This window comes from Bubalus kerabau, chromosome 11 (assembly GCF_029407905.1).
Source record: "Bubalus kerabau isolate K-KA32 ecotype Philippines breed swamp buffalo chromosome 11, PCC_UOA_SB_1v2, whole genome shotgun sequence".
In the NCBI taxonomy this organism is placed as follows: Eukaryota; Metazoa; Chordata; class Mammalia; order Artiodactyla; family Bovidae; genus Bubalus; species Bubalus kerabau.
Window position 1 is genome coordinate 8725705 of NC_073634.1, and position 22685 is coordinate 8748389.

Below are 22685 nucleotides of genomic sequence, written 5' to 3' on the forward strand. Positions count from 1 at the left end.
TGCTTTGGTGAAATCTGAGTTCAACCTGTTTCTTTCTTTTTCTCTTTCTTAGTGACTTGATTTTTTAATGCTTTACTGCCCAAAGGGCACTTTCTTTAAGTCCAGTAACTTGAGTAAATGTGTCTCATGGGGTGACTGTCCTGAATCAGGTTGCTCTAGTAAGTAGTGTAAACATTCAATAAGTACATTTAAGTCTTTTAAAAAAAATATTTATTTATTTGGTTGTGCTGGACCGTAGTTGTGGCACGCAGGATCTTTGATCTTCATTGTAGCATTCGGAAACCTTATTTGCTCCAAGGCATGTGGGGTCTAGTTCCTTGACCAGGGATTGAACCTGGGCCCCCTGCATTGGGAGCCCGGAGTCCTTGCCACTGGACCACCATGGAAGTCCCAAGTCTTGTTTTATTTTAGGGAATGATTTGAGTTATATTTTAAAATGCTTGCTGCATTGCATTGTTTGGATTGCTTCAGGGAACTCCGATTGGGCATATGTTGGCTTTCCTTTGGATTCCCGCCATTCCTGTCATTTTCTCTCAGTCCTTTCCTTCAGTTTGCATCTCACGCTCTGTCCTTTGCTTCCCTTACAGTGTTTCGTATCCTGACTGTGATCCCCTTTTCTCCTTCAGTTTTGCCTTCATTCGTGTGACGGCTTCATTTTTTTCCTGCTTCTTTCCCGAGTCTTCTACTCCTGCCTTATCCCCTCCCATGGTCTTGTCATCTTTTATTTGAGTTCCTGCTTTTGTGCTTTGTGGTTTTCCTTCAGAGAGAAAATTGTTTTGCTAGGGTTTTTTGGTTCTGTTTTGCTTCTAATTTATGGTGAAATGTTTGATCATGATTTGATGGCTTCCGGGCTGCGTTTTTCTGGTGCATGCTTTTCTGTTGACATGATTTGCTGCTCTCCATGTCTCATGTTTTATCAAAGCTATTCTGTTTCCTTTTTTATTATACGTAGAGCATATGGGTTGAACTTTCCTAGATACAGCTCTTTTGTGAGAGGTTCTAACCAAGGGTGGGGGCAAGAACAGCCTTCTAGATTTCTTAATCCCAAAGGATCCCCCTTTTTCTATTCACAGAGGTGAACTGCTTCCTGAAAACACTGTGTGACTCTTTAGAGGGCTCTGCCTCCTCAGCATCTCTGAACCAAACCTGGTCCATGAGGGCTCCTGCTACCCGTCCTAGGACCTCCAGCCCTTCACCAGCTGTGCAGAGGGGCAGGTGAGCACCTCACCTCCAGGCAGTGTGATTTTGCTTGCACTTTCTGAGCCACACGGGCCCCTCGGTCCTCCTGCACCTCTTCCTGTGAGGTTTCTGCTCTCGGCAGTCCTTACGTGTGCTTGAGTCTGCAGATTGTTTATCTACCTCTAAGCTTCAGGGCAAATGAAGCTCCTTGAAGTTGTGTTTGATTTCCACAAGGAGAAGGAAGCACCACAACTATGCTTGTATAATTTGGGGGCGTCGATGCTAAGTTTCCATACTCTCCTCCCCGAGGCATTTAGCCAGGTAAGCTTGAGGTGTGATGAGGGTCGGGTCTTAGTCCATCACTTCGCTTTCCCATCTCTGGCTCCTGCACCCCTGTTCTAGCAGGTAATGTGGTGATGTACATTAGTGGGGAGGAGGGTCGGTGGGGACAACCAGGAGTGGCAGGAGCTGTAGCAAAGTAGAGAACACATGTGTAATCTAAAAGCCTTCAATGTCAACTAGGGATACACACACACACACACACACACACACACAGAATACATAGGCAGGCTTTGGTGTACCACATTGTCTGGACCATCTCTAGGGTCCTGCTGTGCTCTCCAGCATTAAGAATTCCCACCATGACTGCACACTGCCTTAGTGGCTTCTCTAACCCCCACCAAACTCAAGGTCATCCTTCCTGCTGACTTCATATGGTCACGATGAGTTTGTAGAGAGAACTTGTTTTTTGCACCCACCCTAACACCGCCTGTTTGGCTCCTCCCCAGTCCCATCTTTTTGCCTTCGGCAGGCACCTTCCTATCAGGTGAGGCCTTAACCCAGGACTCTCTATGCAGGCTGGTGTTGTCCTGGGTGTACACACCACCCTAGTGGCTCTGGTTGCTTCCAGCATCAGAGTGTGACCACCCGACCTCCCAGTCCCCAGGGCCACACGCAGAGGATGGGCCAGCCCCACTCTGGGAGAGAAGGCTGGACAAGCTGCCGGAAGGGAACAGGGATGCTGACATGACAGCGGGCTGGGAGGGCCCAAAGGGGAGCTGAGGACAGGCCCGGGAGCGGAGGCCATGCCCCCGCATGTCACCTGGGGCCCTGCGCGGGGATTTCCGGGCTGTGTGCAGCTCCAGCAGCCCTGGAACAAAGTTGGAATGTTTGGAGAGCTGCCTCAGCAGGACTAGGGGCCAAGTTTTTGCTCTGGACACTGACCAGCCATAAACAGGCTGCCATGAAACAGATCAAGAATCTTTTCCAATTAGGACAGTTGTGTGGGTTTAAAAAAAAAATTTTTTTTTCCTCCTGAAGTAAGAAAGAGAACAAAATGCAAAAATCTTTTCTTTTCTTCCCAAAGTCTTTAAGTAGCAAATAAGCAAGGTGTCAGGACTGGGAAAGCCTTCTGTCTAGGCTCTGAGTAAATGAACTTGCCTTTTGGTAAAGAACTTGAGTTAAAATTAAACAGATACATATGCATCACTTGCAATAGAATGATCCTGTGTGCAATGCCTTAAAAAGAAATCTGAGCATTTTCCCGAGCAGGGCAAGCACAGAGAAGCAGACAACAGCCCCTCCTCCAGAAATCTGTAAACAGCCCTCTCCTTCCACAATGGAGAAAGTTTCTCAAAGCGCCCACCAAATGTCCTTCTGGTCTGACAGCAGATGGCACAGGCCTATCTCTGGGTGCTTCTGGACAAAGCCACTTAGGGTGCTCCTAGTGACAAGGTCAGTTTGTTATTGTTGAGTCGCTAAGTCGTGTCCGACTCTTTGAGACCATATGGACTGCAGCACGCCAGGTTTCCCTGCCCTTCACCATCTCCTGGAGTTGCACTCAAACTCATGTTCTTTGAGTCGGTGAGGCCATCCAGCCACCTCACCCTCTGTCGCCCCCTTCTCCTCCTGCCCCCAATCTTCCCCAGCATCAGAGTCTTTTCCAGTGAGTCAGCTCTGGGGCACAGTCAGGTATCTGGGACTGCTGTGTCTACCCCAGGTCCACCCCCATCCCCAGTGGAGTCCTCAAAATCTGCAGAGACATACGAATCATCTGTGTTGGCCCATTTTAATGTAGATTTGAATCCAGTTTCAAATTCCAAGACCTGGAATGGTACCTGGCTCATGGTTCACACTTGACTGATACCTGGTGCACAGGTGAATCTCATGCCTTGCTACTGCGTCCAGTCTTCTAACTTCTTTTCCTTTCCTCTTTCCAACTGTAATTGACTCTGAAAACCTGACCCTAGGAAGGTCATCTTTTTCCATATGGTCACAGCAGAAGGCCATCCAACAACCTCAGGGAGGGCTCATGGGGGCTCTTGGAGCACACTCCAGCTCTTCTCGCTATAGAAGGCGCTGTGTCAGGCCAACTCTAGGGACACTGGCAGATACTAGGTTGCCTGAGCCATGCAGACTCGGGAAGATAAATCACTTTGGGGGTGAACTCCTCACTGAGGGCAAGCTGTCTAGAAGTTCTGTCCCTGACCCCTGGATGAGGCACAGAGAGCAGACCCCCTGTGGGGTGCGCATTTTCTTTCACACACTCACCTGTGTGTGACCCCCACATTCTTACCCATTGCTTCTCTGAGTAGACAGACCACTTGAACTTCACTGTAGGGTTTGCACTGACTGGGCCCAGGGACGGGAGGGCCCTGCACCATCACGCCAGTGCCACTGGCGCAGAACACAGCCTCCTTGTGCCCAGGCCGTGCCACGGAACTGGATTTCCCCTGAAGCAGCGTCACAGGCCCCAAAGAAGCTGCCCACGCCGAGCCCATCTTCTTGACACACAGACCCCAGTTCTGGGTGCATTCTGCTTGTCCCTCCTCCCCCAGCCTGGAAGCTTCACCCTCCGGGTGTCTGGCATTTTCACCAATAGAAACGCCTATCAGGAGTCATAGGCACTGGCTACCTGCCCTCCCTGCTCCTGCCTCCCGGAAGCTGTGTGTGTGTGTGTGTGTGTGTGTGTGTGTGTGTGTGCTCAGTTGTGTCTGACTCTTAGCCCACAAGGCTCCTCTGTCCATGGGATTCTCCAGGCAAGAATACTGGAGTGGGTTGCCATGCCCTCCTTCTCCAGGGGATTTTCTAGACCCCAGTATTGAACCCGCATCTCCTGCGTTGCAGGCAGATTCTTTACCACTGAGCCACTGGGGAAGCCCTCATTGGAAGCCCCGTTTGGCTCATTTATGCTTTTCCTTCTGTTTGCTCAGCAGATATCCTCCCTCCCCAGACACCACCCCCATCATTCCTTGCTACTCCTGCAGATGTGACCCACAGGCTAGATTTCACCTAACACCTTGGGTCAACAATATGAAGCCTGCAAGCCTGGGGAAGTGCTTCCCAACTGGTGGTGGGAAAGTCAGAGGCCGCTTGCCACTGCCTGAGCCTCTCTAGCATCTGTGCAGCTCCCTGGGAAGCAGTGTTAACTCTTGTTCCTGGAGTGCTGTGTGGGAGCTGGGTGAGATGCTGGGAGGTGATAGAAAATATATATTTGTCTCTGCCCCCGGCTCCTGGCACAAAGCACCTAAAATTCTTGTAATTTCCTAAGTGGTAAGAACACTAAGAGCATCTTTTGTTCTAACGAGGCAACTCTGAGTGGGCTCCTGGAAGGGGGCTGGAAAGACCAAGCCATGATTAGAAACTTGGAATTTTCAGCCCCGCCTCATCCTCCAGAGAGAGAAGGGGGTGGAAATGGAATTAATGATCCATCATGCCCATGTGAGGAAGCTTCCATAAAGTCCCAACAGAAGGGGGTTCAGAGAGCTTCCAGGTGGGTGAAAACATCCCCACCAGGAGGGTGACCTTCCCCACTATCCCCCCAAACCTTGCCCCATGTATCTCTTCGTCTGGCTCTTCACCTGTGTCCTCTATCATATTCTAGCTGGCAAAGAATCTGCCTGCAGTGCAGGAGACCCCGGTTAAACTCCTGGGTCAGGAAGATCCACTGGAAAAGGGATAGGCTACCCACTCCAGTATTCTTGGCCTTCCCTGGTGGCTCAGCTGGTAAGGAATCCACCTGCAATGTGGGAAACCTCAGTTTGATCCCTGGGACAGGAGAATTCCATGGACTGTATAGTCCATGGGGTCGCAGAGTCAGACACGACAGAACGACTTTCACTTTCACCTCTATCTATCAGGCAAGAATACTGAAGTGGGTTGCCATTTCTGCCTCCGGTCTTCCCAACCCAGAGATTGAACTGTGTTTCCCACATCTCCTGGATTGCAGGTGGATTCTTTACCACTGAGCTACTGGAGAAGCCCTCCTTTAATAGATGAGTAAACATAAATAGAGGCTTCCACCGTGGCTTATCCACCTGCCAATGGAGAAGACCCAAGTTCGATCCTTGGGGTGGGAAGATCCCCTGGGGAAGGAAATGGCAACCCAGTCCAGTCTTCTTGCCTGGGGAATCCCATGCACAGAGGAGCCTGGCAGGGCTACAGTCCCTGGGGTCTCAAAGACTCCGATACAACTGACTGAACAATAACAACAAAGCATAAATAGGCATTTCCCTGAATTCAGTGAGTGGCTCCAGCAAATTAATTGAACCTGAGTAGGGGATCATGGGGATTTCTGATTTGTAACCAAACTAAGCAGAAATTGTGGGGAACCTGGGGACCTTCGACTTGTAACTGGCACCTGAAATGGGTGGGAGCAGTCTCTGGGGTGCTGAACCCATACCTGTGGGATCTGACACTGTCTCTGGGTAGATAGTGTCAGGATTAAGTTAAATAGTACAACCCCCAGCTGCTGTCACAGAGAACTAACTTCCCCAGTGCGGGGAAGCCCCCCAACTCAGAAGTGTCGTGGATGTCTTGTGTGAGCAGTAAAGACTTGCAGAAAGAGAAACAAGGAGGTCGTGGAAAACTGGGGTTTTCCCTACAAAGGGGATTGAGTTTTTTTTCTATCTAGACGCATGTGTGCTTTGCCTCATACATCCATTTCAGAGATCTCCCAGGAATGTCCAGGGGACCTGATTAATTTTGACCAGGTTTACTATTTCAGTTCCATTAAATATAGCACCTTGAAATATAGTTTTCTTAATGAGGAATCCACAGAAGTGGTTTTTAATGGATTTTAGTGCAATTCAAGGATGTTATTAAGGCAGGAGCTATGAGTCACAGAAACTGCGGGCTATTTCTGAGGCAGTTGTTATTTCTATTATTAAAGCCTCCCTCTGCCCCCATAGGGAGACCATTCAAACATTGCTATGACGGAGACGGAGGTATTCAGGATGGAGTTTTTAGACTTTTATACCCCAGGCCCCTTCTTGTGAATGTATGAATCTCAGCCTGTTCCCATCCCACCCTCAAATCCTGAAAGATTCCCAGCTAAATATCACTATATGTTTCCCTATTCCCTTTGCCCAGAAAAACCCACTGTTGAACTCTACTTTGGGTAGTTTACACTGCAAGGACTAATCTCTTTTAGAAGCTACTTTATAATACTGTTTCTATAATGTTGAATATGCTTTTCTTCCCTCACCACACATGGCTCCTTCTGTGTCCCTGACCAGGGGTGAAATCTGTGGGAAGACCTCCCCACACACACCGCCACCTCCCCTGAGGTCCCCAGCCTTCTTGGCACCAGGGATTGGCTTTGGGGAAGACAAGTTTTCCATGGACCAAGCTGGGGCAATGGTTTGGGGCCCATTCAAGCACATTGCATTTATCATGCACTGTATTTCTCATCTAATGCTGTGGCTGAGCTGACGGGAGGTACCAGTCCAGAACGCAGAGGTTGGGGAACCCCTGGCAAAGCATCGTTGATTAACTGTTGCTCACAGCTAAACTATGCTTGCCTTTTCTTGACTGATGCTATGATGTCTAGGGCCTCTTCGCTGACCCTGGAAGGACAGCCCCTCCCAGGATGGCTAATTCCTGGAGACAGTAAAATGACTTACCTGCATGCACACATTCCTGGTGCAAATCAACCAACGCAGAGCCAACATCCTCACCACTGTCTTTATGGGGCTCCCACATTCTGGCCACTGCCCTCTGCCCTCAGCACCCCAGGGCCAGGTACCAGACGTGTGGGGACACCCCTAATGCCTCAGAGCATTAGGGGTGTAATTATTCAAATGAGCAAATCCTAATTTGTTTCTTCAATTGTTCCTTCCATGGAAACTGCAATAAAGGCTCTTGCCCACATGCCCCCACTCCTGACTGATCCTGGTGTTTCCCTGTGTGGTCCCACCATGGTGTGGTGTGCCCCCTTCTCTTGGGATCTGTGAGTATAAAATATTGTCTTTTCAGTGGCAGTCATCTCCCCATCTGTTGGCTTCACCATACCTGAATCACAGTAGATATTTTAAATCAACAGTTTTCAGATCAGTAAGGCAGTTCTTTTGACTCAGTGGGCATTTGCAGGGGCTTCCCAGGTAGTGCTAGTGGTCAACAATCTGCCTGCAGCGCAGGAAACACGAGAGATGTGGGTTCGATCCCTGGGTCAGAAGGATCCCCTGGAGGAGGGCACCCCCTCCAGGATTCTTGCCTGGAGAATCCCATGGACAGAGGAGCCTGGCGGGCCGCAGTCCTTGGGGTCACAGAGGGTCAGACAGGGCTGAGCACACACATGGCGCAGTGCAGGCGTCTGCAGCCAGTCGCAGGTCCAGTGGGCAGCTCTGCTGATCTTGATGGCGCTGCCCTGTTTGTTGGGGGATTAGCTGCCTTCTGGCTGTAAACTTCTAGAACACCCATGGCTGAGTCAGCTGGGCTCTCCCTCCTGCGGTCTGTTTCCTTCCAGTGGGCCAGCTTGGGCCAGGTCACAGGGCTGGGGCAGGGAGCCCAGGGAATAGAAGTGGGCAGGACCTCTTCAGGCCTTAGCTGGGAAGGGGGGGAGGGTGTGGAACACAGCATTTTCCCTGCATCCTCTTGGCCAAAGCAAGTCACAGAATAGCCTAGATTCCAGGGGGTCAGAAATAAATTCAACCTTCTGATGAAGGGGCCACAGTGTCACCTTGAGCACCGTGTGGGCACAGGGAACTGTGGAGATGTTTCCCAGTCAGCCCCCACTCTTCTACTCAAAAGAGCCAATTATGTAAAACACCATCTTCCCCACAGACTCAAATGAAAGTATTTACATTTTGAATTTCAAAAGAAAAAAAAGAAGAGATGGCTTGCGAATGAACAATGCTTCACTGGTCCAGTAGAATCAGAATTAGATGGTATTTCATCATCTCGGGGGAATCACATAAACATGAATGATCGGGAATATGGAAATCACTTGGAACACTTGTTAAAATATAGAATATCTAAATCAAGCTCAAGATGAGGCTGAGAAGTCTGTATGCTAACGAGTTCCCATATGCTAACGAGGGGACTCCAGGCAGGTGATCCTAAATACGTCCGTAAAATGCTGGTGTCAAAAAAATGTGTGTGTGTGTGTGTGTGTGTGCGCGTGTGTGTGTGTGTGCGCGCGTGTGTGTGTGTGTGTGTTAGCATCTCCAGCTTACCAAAAGGGAACTAAGGTTTTAAGGCCAAGACCTGTTTACTGACCTGCCAAAGTTCACTTAAAAGATTAGGTGTAGAGGTGGGATTAGCACCCAAGTCTCTTGGCCCTTGACCTACAAGTTGTGGTTAGAGGGGTACAGAGTGCCCCCATTTCCCTTAAAAACATTTCCCCTTGGGTCTTGCCACAGCCGTCCGTGCTTTACTTTTTCAATGTGAACAGGATCATTCCCACCCACTTCCAAACCTTGTGAGGAGTCTAGAATGACATGGGCACTGACAAGGTGGGGGAACAGGGAAGGAGAACATATTAAACCGCTGCCCTAGAAGTCCTACCCCTTAGTGTGAATCGATGCATTGTATTAGTTGCTAGCTACCAGCTTAGTCCTGGGGGAGTCTTGTTCACCCCTTGAAAGCACGCAGTGAAAAGAACAGTGGGACTTCCCTGGCAGTCCAGGGGTTAAGGCAAGGGGTGTGGGTTTGATCCCTAGTTGGAGACCTAAGATCCCACATGGCCCATGGCCAAAAAATACCAAAAAACACAAAATAAGCAATGTTGTAACAAATTCAGTTACAAATTCACATCAAAAAACATCTCAAAGAAGAGAGAGAGAGAGCAGGTGGGAGGTAGGAGGACACTCTGTGAGCGCCTGTGTGTCTTCCCAGCTGAGCCTCGTGCTCCCTGACGATGGGGCCAGCATGTGCCCATTTAACAGGTGGAGAAGTGAGGATGCACAGAAGCCTACCCATACTTCTGATGCAGACTGGATCCTGCCTCTCCTGCCCTTCTCCTGGAAAATGAGGATTCGACAAAGAGAGCTCCGCAAAGGGCTTTGACTCGGTGGGATTCCACAGGACACTAAAACAGGTACCGATGATTTCCCCTGGAAGGAACGTGAGCAATCAGCTGGCTTTTAAGATAAATGAAGGCTTTAAGCTTGGTGTGGAAAATGACATGCAAGACATACCCCCAGCTGGGAGTTTGTGATAACACAGTCCTGACCTCACTGCCCTTAGATACCGCACAACGATGTCAGGAAGACAAAACGCAGCCCTGGGCCCCGTCTGCTCAGAACCTTAAGTGACGGTGTCTAATCACTCTTCAAACTGATGAAGAAAACAACCCCCATCAGTTTGGCATTGGCCTCATCTTTGGGTGGTTCCCCTGGGGCTCTGTGGACGCTTCAGATGGTGGATCAGTCAGGTTCTCAAAGAGGATGTGTGTGCATGTTAAATCATTACCTCCTTATTAGATGCTGGATAGATGATCAATAGAAATAATAGATGGTAGATGGATAGATAGAAATAATAGATGATAGACCAATAGATGATAGGTGAGTAGAAAGAAAGATAGATAGATGGTTATAGAGACATTAATCTTAAGAAATTGGCTCATGCCATTGTGGGACTGACAAATCCAAAGTCTGCAGGGCAGACTGGCTAGAGACCAAGGAGGAGCTGATGTTGGAGTTCGAGTCTGAAGGCCATCAGCTGGCAGAGTTCCCTATTCCCCTGGATACTTCAATATTTTTTCTATTAAGACCTTGAACTGATTGGATGATGTCCACCCCCTTTATAGAGGGTAACCTGCTGTACTCATACTCTCCTAGTGAAAGTCGTTCAGTTGTATCCAACTCTTTGTGACCCCCTGGACTATACAGTCCATGGGATTCTCCAGGCCAGAATACTGGAGGGGGTTACCTTTCCCTTCTCCAGGAGATCTTTCCGACCCAGGGACTGAACCGAGGTCTCCTGCATTGCAGGTGGATTCATTACCAGCTGAGCCACCAGGGAAGCCCACACTCTCCTAATGTGAATATTAATCTCCTCTAGAAATACCTTCATAGCAACATCTAAACAGGTGCTTGCCCCAAATCTGGGTCCCATAGTGTAGGCAGGTTGACACATGAGATGAACTCTCACAGCTGGACAAGGAGTATCCAGAGATGAGGGCAAGGCTCTGTGTTCAGAAACTGGCTGAGCGATGAGCTGGATGTGGTGGGAGGAGAACAGGACCGAGGTGCAGCCCCAGCAGCTCCTGCTTCTGAAACTCCGCAGGTTCAGGGTCAAGAGCTGGTGTGACCTTCCCGGGAGCAAGCTGGTTTCTTCCAGCTGTGTTTGAGCAGGCTGGGCTCTTGCTGAAGGTCTGAGATGGCAGGACTCTGCCAACAGACATGTTATTCCCTTACCCCAACCCCCTGATTGTGCACATTGTACACCCCAGCCTCCCAAAGACACAGGTGGGAGTGAACACACACCAACTCCCAGAGAGACCCACGGAGGGCCCGAGTGACAGGGCCCTGGATTGCTCTGGGAGGCCGCTCCCTGATGGCTGTGCATCTGGCCGACCTGACCCCTGGAGCCACAGTCCTAGGAGAGCGATAGAAGGGCCAGGCAAGTCCAGCGGGATGATGTCCAGCAGTGTGAAACCAGGGAGATGTTAGAGCATCACGCACAGCAGGAAAGCCCCTCTGTGTACTTACTAATGAACTTTTGCTTCAGTGACCAGACGGGGAGGGAAACCCTGGAGGAAGGTAGGGTAAGGTGGTGCTGCCAGCAAGTCAGGGGAGATGGAGGCAGCGGATGAGGCAGAGGAGTTGCCGAGGAGGCTGTGAGAGAGGGTGGTGACCCTCGGCAACAGAGACTTCTGGTTCTGGCCTCTAGACAAATGAAGGAGAAGGAGCTGGGGGCACGACCAGACCCTGGGGATCAGGCCCCTTACCTGGGGCCAACACAGCAACTCTGGATGTCATTATTCTGATCTTCCTGGTGAAAGTTGGATATTTTTAGCCTTGATTATCTGAATAACTTACTTGAATAGCTCTGACTGGAGGCAGAATTTGATTGGAAAAGGAGAGAAATGTGAAGACCCGGAGAAGGAATTCTGGAAACAGGGCTAGCCTGAGGCAAAACCAGAACTTGGCACCTTGTCCGTGCCCTTCCCTAGACCCTTGTCTGCAGGCGACCTTCCCGTGCTGCGTCCCACCCCCCTCCTCAAGGACCTCTGTGGGCAGGGCTTGCTCACCTGTAACTCTGCTTGACCTGCACCAGGATCACCTGCAAGGTGATAATGATGCCGTCGGGCACTGTGTTCCAGCCATGTGCTCCTAACACACAGCACATCATTGAGGAATTAAAAGTCCCATCTAAGTCCCACCTCCAGGCCCCAAGCAGGGCTGATAGAGACCCAGCCTGCAGGTGGCCTTCCTAGTCCCAAGAATTGGGTTGGCTTATTTGGAGAGGAAGGGGAGTGGGGGAGGGGAGCAGGAGAAAAACGGAGCCAGAAGAAATGGAGGCACCCTTGGCTGTTTGAGGATCTTGCCGTTAGCCTGATCCTATACCAACTTCTCCCCACACCTCCCCATCTTCAAGAGACCATCACTGGGTTTCCTGGCTGGAACCTAGCATCATTATTGAGAAAGAGTATCCATCAGATTGCAGTCACTCCCTCTGGTGAGCCCAAGGGAACTCAGGATGTGAAAAAACACAAGCTGATAGATGAGATACATATAAAAGGAACGATTTCAGTGAGCCCAGACTCTTGCATCTTCCCATACAAAGAAAAGCACTAAATTCCTTAACTTGATAAATCTGTTTTCCTTTAATTAACAATAATCTCTCAATGTTCAGACCACCTGCCCTTTGTTGTAAAACTTCTATATAACTTGGCTCCTCAGAGCAGTTATTTTAGGGTCTCTTGAGATGCTGTTCCTTGGGCTTGAAGTCCTAAAAATTCCCACCAAATAAAACATAAGTCTTAGCTTTTAGGTTGTAATTATTTTTTAATAATCGACACTATCATCCCACGAGGATAAATTCCCCCTAACATTTTGCTCTTTCCAGTAGTCATGTACACTTGTGAGAGTTGGACCATAAAGAAGGCTGAGGGCCGAAGAATTGATGCTTTCAAACTGTGGTTCTGGAGACAACTCTTGAGAGTCCCTTGGATGGCAAGGAGATCAAACCAGTCCATCCTGAATATTCATTGGAAGGACTGATGCTGAAACTGAAGCTCCAATACTTTGGCCACCTGACAATGCAAAGAATCAATTCAATTTAGTGTAAAAGATCCTGATGCTGGGAAAGATTGAGGGCAGGAGGAGAAAGGGGCGATAGAGGATGAGATAGTTGGATGGCATCACAGATTCAGTGGACACAAGTTTGAGCAAACTCTAGGAGATAGTGAAGGACAGGGAAGCCTGGCATGCTGCAATCCATGGAGTCGCAAAGTGTCGGACATGACTGAGCAACTGACCAACAAAAAGTGTTTTGGTAGAATAAACCTGCTGGCCAGCTGCAGATCAGTGTTACAGAAGTACACTTCACCCCACACAGGAGTTAGATTCTTAAAAACCAATATTTGTAATGTGTTCTTGTACTCTTGTTGAATTAATATTGTAATTTATTGGAAGATCACAGGAAAAAAAAATGAGAGTGGGAAGCCCAAATGCATGCTTGCAAAGGTGTCTCCCAAGGCACCTGTTAAAGCATTTAACAAATAAACCAGCCAATCAGAATGGATTCCTGGCCATAAGTTGTTGGGACTGGAAAGGCCACCCTGTAGGCTGGGTTTCTATCAGCCCTGCCTAGGGCCCTGCAGTGTGATTCACATGCTCGTTTCTTTCCTTTTTAAAGAACATGTATGTATATGTTTACTTGGCTGCATCAGGCCTTAGTGTGGTGCACAGACTCTCTGGCTATGTCTCGTGGGCTTAGCTGCTCTCTGGAATGTGGGATCTTAGTTCCCCGACCAGGGGTTGAACCCATGTCCCCTGCATTGCAAAGTGGATTCTTAACTGCTGGACCACCAAGGAAGTCCCTACAGGCTAGGTTTTTGACCACTGTCAAAACAGTGGTCTGTCTTCCTCTGCCCAAGTCTGTTGATTAAAAGTAGAAAAACCAGGATTCTCAGAACCCATGAAAGTAAAATGAGCAAGAATTTTAAGTGGCAGAAGACACGTGTGGTTTCAGGGGAGACAAAGACCCACCTCCAGGACCATATCCTGTCCCCTGCAGTCCAGGGAGTGGGCTGTTCCCATGGTAACTGGATGGTTCATTGAGATATTAACTCAGTCTTGTCACTAGCCGTGCCAGTGGAATTTCTTTCTTCCCTTTGCCAGGGCTCTGAGTTTTAGAGATCAGTGACACCCTTGCCAAAGGAGAGAAGGATCCAGCCTTTGATTTCTAAGTCCTAGGGACTTTATCTGAAAAGGGAAAGTTTCTGATAAAGGTACAGCGCAATCTTGGGGGGTTGGGATTAGGTAAGCAGTTTGTTGAAGGGAGTGGTCCACGTGTGCTGGGGACCTGTGCCCAAAATAGTCAGAGTGGGATGAATGGGAAGAATGGCTTCTTGGAGGGCCGGGGAAGCTGGACTGTAGGGTCTTTTACCAAAGTGTGGTCCATGATCAGCAATGAGCATCACCTGGAAACTCATTAGACATGCAGTATCAGGGGCCTCACCAGACCCACTGAATCACAACTTATTTATCACGATGGCCGCATGTCTTGGTACACATTAGAGTGTAAGAACTTCTCTAGTTACACTGCCTGGGGCTTCCGCAGCAATGCCAAGACAGGCTCAGTGCCAAGGAAGAGAGTGGGACTGCATGAGCCGAACGCTCCCCTCTGTCCTTGGACTGGATACGTGACAGCAGCGGTCAGAAGCCTTCCTCCAGTCTTCCGGGCTGTGCAAGCACCAGAGTCTCCTCACCACCCAAGGGTGGACATCCTCCAAAACATGCCTGAGATGGACTTTCCCACCAACTCTGAAGTGAGTTAGTGAATTTACAAAGTAACATCTGATGCATCTTCCACCTGAGTGCTGTGGAGTCAGTGTATACCCTTCATGTGGTTAAATCAATTTCCTGACAAGGCATGTGTGAAACACCTACTCTGTACTATCAACACATTCAATAGATTTTAATTCTTTTGGCTGAAAATTCACTAGAGTGAAAAAGTGTTAGTCGCTCAGTTATGTCCAACTCTTTGAGACCCCACAGGCTCCTCTGTCCATGAAGTTCTCCAGGCAAGAATACTGAAGTGGGTAGCCATTCCTTCTTCTCCAGAGGATCTTCCTGGTGCAAGGATCAAACCCAGGTCTCCTGCACTGCAGGCGGATTCTTTACCATTTTAGCCACCAGGGATCTTTGAAAATTCACCAATATACACATAATTCATTTTGGTGCATAACAATCTCAAGATCTTGGTGGCTTATAACAGATATCCCTTTCCTTACTCAGGGGCCTCAGGCTTGCTGGCTCTGCTGGGCTTGACTCCGGGGCACACGTGGAATTTAGGTCCACTCTGAGCATCACCATGTAGCAGAACCAACAGCCTCAGCCACACAGGCTCATTCTTCTTATTGTTGATGGCATAAGTCAAACATCCAGGCAAAACCATAGTGTATCTCATAGTATCTCCAAAAACCTAATGCAGCTTACATGTTATTGGATAAATCAAGTCAGATGGCCACGCCCATGTGGGTGAGAAAGCCTGCTGCACGCACTCTACTGAGAAGCAGTTCAATCCTGGAGCAAAAGAAAAGAGGAGAGAAACAGGAACAGAAATCCCATCTTGCAAAATACATAAGCCCATTTCCAGCCTTTGCCAACCTAATGCACCCAAGCAAGGCTGTCTGGAATGCTGAAGGCTCTGTTGGCCAAGGACCAAGAATGTGGGCAGGAAAAGAAAAAAGGCTGCTTTCTTTGTAGAATGCTGAAGCTGTCATTTTAAATATGCCCTGCTCATTTCTTATTAACCTGATCTGAAGGTAAAAAAAAAAAAAAAAAAAGCCAGTTAACTTCAGGATCAATTGGTGCAGTTTTTGGTTAGTTAAGGTTTCCCTGGCTATATTTTTAATATTTAATAATCATGAATTTTAAAGAAAATTTAGCATTAATATATGTTGAGAACATGCTTTCTTCTAGAAAAGTATCAAGTCAACAATGTAGGGTGTAATAATAGCAGCAAGAATGATGCCAGAATTTAATGAATGTTTACTGTGTGCTAGACCTATTTAATCCTCAACTAGCCCCATAACTTATGTTATTATCCTCATTTTACAAGTGAGGAAACCGAGACTTAATTACCAATTAAGTCATTTTCTCAGGGTCAGACAACCAGCCAGAAGCATAAAAAAACCTTGAAATGAGAATCTCTTAGTCTCACTGTTCTTTTCTGTGAAAATAAGAACCTCCGCCTTGATATTATGAGCTCTAAAGATAAAACCTATAACAGCCAGGTATATTGTAGACTTTCTAGAAAGGATGTTACTTTGAAAGAGCACAGCTTCTTGATCTGTAACATGGAGGCAATTCCTGCACCATTCCTCGCTGTAGGAAACAGGCTTAACTATTCTGATCATCAAGTCCCTAGAAGGAATGACAACAGATAATCAAATTATTAATTACTTCCAGGCTTCTCTCCAAAATGCTAAATGAGGACTTGAAAGCAGTATTAAGGCAGGGTGGAAGGGTTTCCAAGAGAGAAGAACTGAGCTTTTATCTCTTTATTCTGGTAGGCGGAGGAGGTTCAAGATGAGGGAGGAAGAACCAAAAGAAGTGGTTAAACTTACATTAGTCTTTTCCCAAAAGCCAGCAAGTGGGAGCTCTCCCAGGCTGGGGACTGGGGACCTGGCAGCAGCAAAAAGCCCACATGCCAGAGAAATCAGCCATCACCCTATATTTGGTATCTAGCTAAAGATACCATTCCTGCTGCAAATCCATTTATAGTCCCTAAAGACATTTGAATCCAAAGACCATAAGAGAATGTTATTAGCAAGTTGAGAAGTCATAAGAAGGAACTTAACATGCCTCTTTGAGAAGTGTGTTTAAAGAAGAATCGAACATAGACTCCACAAACATTGAAGGGATAATAAAGAAATATTTTCAACAAGTCCACATACACAAGTTCAACAACTTGGATGAAATGCACCAACTCCTTGAAAACCAGAAATTATCTAAACTCAACCAAGATGAAATTGACAACCCAAATGGTTCTTTAACTATCAAATCAATTAAATGTATAGTTAAAAACTTCCCACAACAAAATCTCCAGGCCAAATCACTGGCAAATTCTACCAAACATATAAGAAATAGCATTAAATATGCACAATCTATTCCAGGGCATAGAAGAGGAAGGAAATGTTTTAACTAGTTTTATGAAGCTGATTTTATCAAAACCAAAGACAATACAAAAATTAAAAGTATAGACCGATATGTCTCATGCATTTAGGTACAGAAATATTCAACAGAAGATTAGCAAATTGAATTCAGGAATATATTAAAGGGGCCAAGTTAGGAAGAGGGCATGGCTTGGGCAAGGCAGAACAAGAGGGTCTTTTGGGTGATGAAATAATAACCTGGGATTCTGAGGACAGAGCAGGAGACAGAAGTCTCTGGTAAGCCAACCAGATTTTATATCTTCTGGCGCCTCTCTTGGGAGCACAAGTGGAGCCCTTTGGGGAGCTCTGCAAAGTTACCTTTTCCAACCTAATAATAATCCCAGGATTGTGGTGAAGGTCATACAGGCCCAAAGGTTTGTTTAAATTTTGGACCTGAACAGACAGAAAAAAGTCAATTTTGATGTATCTTAACTTTTAAACACATTTTAAAAGTCATATTTCTTGGGGGGATAGATTTTTTAGAAAAAAATACCCATCGTGATAGACATGATTATCATCCCCTGAGGTCTGTTCTCCCTGTCTTCTTTATAATAACGGGTTGTCTCTGTGAGTGTTGGAAGGGCAGACGGCTGCCCAGCCAGAGCCTGGTTTCCGCCTCCCTTGCACCTGGCTGCAGCCCTAGGTTTTGGCTAGTGAGATATGGGTACCTCCTTGAGAAAGGAAGGTGAGTGCAGCCTCCTTATCCTTCCCGGTCTTCTCCTGGAGGTGGTGCTGGTGAGCTCCTCTCAACCGCAGGATGAGGCCAAGAGGAACCCGTGCCTCAGGTCAAAGGACAGCCACCTGTTGACGAGGCAGCCACCCAGGGCCAGCTGGAAGCCCGAATGACCTCACAGAGTGGAGTCCAACTTTCTGTGCTGAACTGGTCACATGCGATAAAATGAAACTTTGAACTTGTGTAGACTAATGCGTTTTATAGTCTGTCAGAGCAGCTTCATCCTTCCCATAATTAATACACATGTTCACTGTTGGAAAATTTCAAGGGTAAAGCCGAAATCATGCAGAGTCCTGGGCATAGGAGACGGGATATGTGGAGAGAATTCCTTGTCAGCCCTTAGACTGAAGTAACCTGCCCAGGAAACCCCTCTGTCTACAGACACCATCCCTGAGACACTGCTCTTCAATGCCAGAGTGAAACAAACAAAATTGGCAGCCAAACCCTGCTGAGGATTGTTCCTGCGGCACCCCCAGTAAGAGAAATCTGTGTAACAGAATAGTGTAGAGCTTGGTCTTTGGAGCTGGAAAGCAGTGGGTTCAGTCCTAGCCCCACTTCTTACTGCCTGTGTGAGGCTTGGGCAGGCATCTTAACTTCTCAGAGTTTCAGTTTCCTCTGCGCTGAAACAGGACTAAACAACAGCACCTTCCTCGGGCGTTGCTCTGAGAGTTAAATGTGATGATAGACAGGAAGGGCCTGGCACATTATCAGTGCTCCATAAACAGGAGCACTGAATCATATATTCATACACTACACGTCAATTAAGTGCCTACTGTGTGCAAGTCAGATTTCTATGTGCTGGGGTGCAGAATGACACAGAAAAGATGATTGCAACCCTGGAGCTTATTTTCCAGTGGGGGCGACAGACACTAACCAAAATTTTAAAATAACAATAGAACTGATGAAATTAAGATGGATGGAGAGAGACACTGTTAGTAATAAGCAGCTCTGACATGCCTGGGGATGTTTGGATTCAGTTTCCTCCCGTGGTTCTGCAGGTCATGCAGAAAGCTGGGCAGGTTGGGCGGGCAGTGAGGACACTCGGGCTCGTGCAGGAGAGCCTGTGCAGTGCACCGCCCTGTGAGCTGTGCCAGGCGCCCCGCTCCAGGTGGTGTGCACACCATCACTGAGTGTGGACGAAGCCTGTACCTGCCAGAGCCCTGCACTGCCAGGGCAGGTGCATAAACCTGGGATTCTGAGGACAGGGCAGGAGACAGAAGTCTCTGGTACGCCAACCAGATTTCAGATCTTCTGGCACCTCTCTCGGGAGCACAAGTGGTCCCCTTTGGGGAGCTCTGCAAACAGTTACCTATTCCAACCTAATGGAGGGCAGGCTGTTTTCACTAAGATGGATTTCTCTATCCACAGATCAAGAACTGAACAGCAGTTTTCAACCCTGTGGTTCATCAGAATCACGTCTAGATCTTTAAAAAGCAACAATACTCAAGCCCTCACATTTTCAGAAAGTCTGCTCTGGTGCAGTTCCAGGATGGAGACGGGGTGCTCTTGCAGTGCTCCCAAGTGATTAGATGTGACCTCAAGTTTGGGGGCCACCCGCTCTAGATCCAGTTTTCATCCTTAGACCAATCACAGACCACCTCTTGCCCACAGACAGGGATGGTCCAGATGCTGTGCTGTCTTGTCTCCCTTCTTGCTGCTGTTCAGACAAAAGTGGTCACGATAGAGAAAAAACTAGGAACATTTCCAAGGGAGAAGCAAACTGCTTCCCAGCAGTGGGGACCCTTCAGTCCTTCTCCCCCTGTAGCCTGGAATGCTCTGTCCTCCATCTGTCCACAGACTCTCCAAGGTCCAACCAAACAGCAGGCTGTCCGCTTCCAAACCTCCCCTCTGGTGACACCAGCCCACAGGGCCTCTGCTTCATTGAAATCTGGCCCCTTTCTGTAGTAACTGAGTTTTACAGTTTATAAAGAATCATTGCATATGTTGCAGTATTCAATTCTCTCAACCACATATTAGACAAATGTAACCACTCTACAAAGGGAGAAGCCACAAATTTAGAATATTAAATGATTTGCAAAGACCCCTTAACCTGTAACTGGCAAATCTGGAGCCCAGGTCTCCTTGCTCCAGAGTGCTCTCAATTTCTACCCTACCTGGAAAATCCCTTTAAGCAGCATCCTGCCACTAACCCCTTAATTTCTATGGCTGTCAAGGCTGTTAGCTTAACCTTCCCAAGTACTTGATCATAAAATTTATATTTTGTTTCCTCCTATGTTGTCCATTGTGATAGAATGGTTCATTCATGATAGTACCAATTCAAATGAATTTATTAAACATATATTGTTCACCTAATGCCTAACTGAAAATGATTGGTTCTTACCAAAAGAAAAAGAGAAAGAAAGAGAAAGAAAAATTCATTTTCTTGGAAAGATTGACTGCACAAAGTAACGCACACTTCTCTAGCTTTAGTTCTAAGTTCTAGATTTTGAGGGGGTACCTTGGTGGCTCAGCAGTAAAGAACCCATCTGCAATGCAGGAGACACGTGCAAAAGATGTCAGGTTCAATTCCTGGGTTGGGAAGATCTCTGGAGAAGGAAATGGCAACCCACTCCAGAATTCTTGCTTGGGAAATCCCATGGACAGAGGAGCTTGGCGGGTTCAGTCCAGGGGGTTGCAAAAGAGTGGGACATGACTTAGTGACTCAACAACAACAGTAGCGACTAGATTTGAGAACTAACAGAGATGTGGGCCGCGCTGATCTGGTCTTCCCGACTAGTTTACTGTTAGCATAGGAGGCTCAGTGTTATGAGGATTTGGATACTGTTGTATCTTTAACAAGGCCCTTCATGGAGTCATACATTTCTCTAGGTAAGTAAGTAAGTAAGTAAGTAAGGTCGCTCAGTTGTGCCCAACTCTTTGCAACCCTGTGGACTGTAGCCCACCAGGCTCCTCTGTCCATGGGATTCTCCAGGCAAGAATACTGGAGTGGGTTGCCATTTCCTTCTCCAGGGGAACTTCCCGACCCAGGGATCGAACCCAGGTCTCCCACATTGCAGGCAGAGGCTTTAACCTCTGAGCCACCAAGGAAGAAGCTTTATTTAGTATAGGTGCTGAAAGGTCTCAAGATAGCAGTAATTCACTTTTTCTGGAAGGTCATTGGCCTCACATTACTTTTTTTTTTTTTTGCAGGAAAATTATGAATGGTTAATTTAAGGTAGAGTCATCTGGAAGCAACATTCAAGTGATTTGCACATTGAGTAAAAAACATTACATTTGCCTCATCCTCAAGATGAATTTTTTAAAAATTCATCACTATAAAGTACATTGATAGAAATGATCAGAACACAAGTCTTTAAGCAATTGCTAATTTCATTCAAATCCCAAGGATATCAGCACAAAAGGCTTGGTGAAGGGCATTTCCTGTTGTCCTCTCATGTAGCCTGAATTTCTTCTTTCACAGCAGTCAGGTTAAGCAGCTCTGTTTTGTGGTGGGAGCTGGCTGGCTGCCAGCTCTACCATTGTATGAACCTGGAGATGTTTCTAATTAGATGAGAGTAGTGGGCTGCCTCTGGGAGAGATGGAAAGATGTGCTACAAAAAGGAGGATTTGACCCTAGGGGGAGAAAGTTCACAGTTGAGAAATAGCTACATTCCCAGTTAAATTTCCCACAGGGGATCCATGCAGCCAAGCAGAATACAGACCTTCCCTCTCCGTGGACTGAGCTGAAACTGAGTGTGGTGAGACCACCCTGGACCCTGTGGTTCCCGGAGTCCTCCAGGTTCTTCCCATCTCTGTGCGTTCACACAGTACCTCCTCCTAGCCCAGAAGGGAGTAGGAGTGGATTAGACACTGAAGAAGAAAGATGCATGAACCTGAAGATGAATGCATACCAAAGTCAACTATCCAAAATGTCTAAAAGTGAACAAACATCAGTGACTTCTGGGACAAATCATGAAGTCTAGCATACATGCAATTATAATCCCCAAAAAGAAGGAAAAAGGAAAAAATTTATGAAGAAATAATATTTTCAAATTTTATTAAAACTATAAATCCAGAAATTCATGAATAGCTACGAACTTGAAGGAGGAGGATAAACGCTAAGAAAACCATACTAAATCACACCACAATCAAATTCCTGAATCCTAGTCATAAAGAGGTCATTTTAAAAGAATACAGACAAAGAAGACATTTTAAATGCATACAAAAAGTAAGAGTGACTAGATTTTTAGGAAGAAATTGAAAAAAACAGAAGAGAATGGAGCAAAACATTTAACAATGAAATGATTGCCCTAGAATTATATGCCCAGTAAATATTTTTTAAATGAGGAAAAATGGAAGACTTTTCAAATGAAAGTTTTTCTTTATCAGCAGACTTGTATCATGAGAAATGGTAAATACAGTTCTTCAAGTGAAGGAAAATGATATTTAATGGAAACTTGTATCTATGCAAGGAAATAAGCAATAGAAATTTTAAATATTTAAAATATGGGTAAAAAATATTTTTTCCGGGTAAGTAAAATATTTTTTTTCAGTTAAAAAAAAACTCCCTAAAAGATAACTGGCTGCTTAAAACAAAAATAATAAGAATATATTGTGGGGTTTATAATATAGAAGTAAAATACGTGACAATAGCACAAGAGATGGGAGGGGAAACGGAAGTATATTTGTAAGGTTCTTATATGTAAGAAATATCCTTTAAAGGTAGGCCTTTATTGTTAAAGATGAATATGATAAACTCTACATACACACACACCCAGAACAAAAGATATTGCTAAATGAATGGTAGAGATAATAAAAGAATAATAAAGAATATTTGATATAAAATAAGGTGGAAAAGAGGAAAAAAGAAAGAGGTGTAAAATATTATTTAAAATAGAAAGCAGAGGCTTCCCTGGTGGTCCAGTGGTTAAGAATCCACCTTGCAGTGCAAGGGATCCCAATCCAGTCCCCGGTCTTGGAAGATCCCACATGCCACAGGACAGCTGGGTCCATGCACCCCAACTACTGAGCTCACGCGCCCAGAGCCTGTGCCCTGCAGCAGGAGAAGCCACTGCAGTGGGAAGCCCGTGTGCCACACTAGAGAGAAGCCCACATGCGGCAAGGAAATAAGTGATTGTTTAAAAAGAGCCCAAAATAGAAAACAGACAATACGGTAAACTTAAACCCAACCGTATCAATAATTACATTAGACATAAATGGCCT

The 22685-nt window shown here is 46.7% G+C and overlaps 1 long non-coding RNA gene across 1 annotated transcript in view; it reads left to right on the forward strand.

Moving 5' to 3' along the window:
- Positions 1–21286, forward strand: part of LOC129622332 (uncharacterized) — a 59887-nt gene extending 38601 nt beyond the window's left edge. The window contains exons 2-5 of the long non-coding RNA XR_008699907.1: positions 1074–1500; positions 9327–9496; positions 20673–20697; positions 21155–21286. This is a non-coding gene — a long non-coding RNA (uncharacterized LOC129622332). The remainder of the gene's footprint in view (positions 1–1073; positions 1501–9326; positions 9497–20672; positions 20698–21154) is intronic.
- The last annotated feature ends 1399 nt before the right edge of the window (positions 21287–22685 follow it).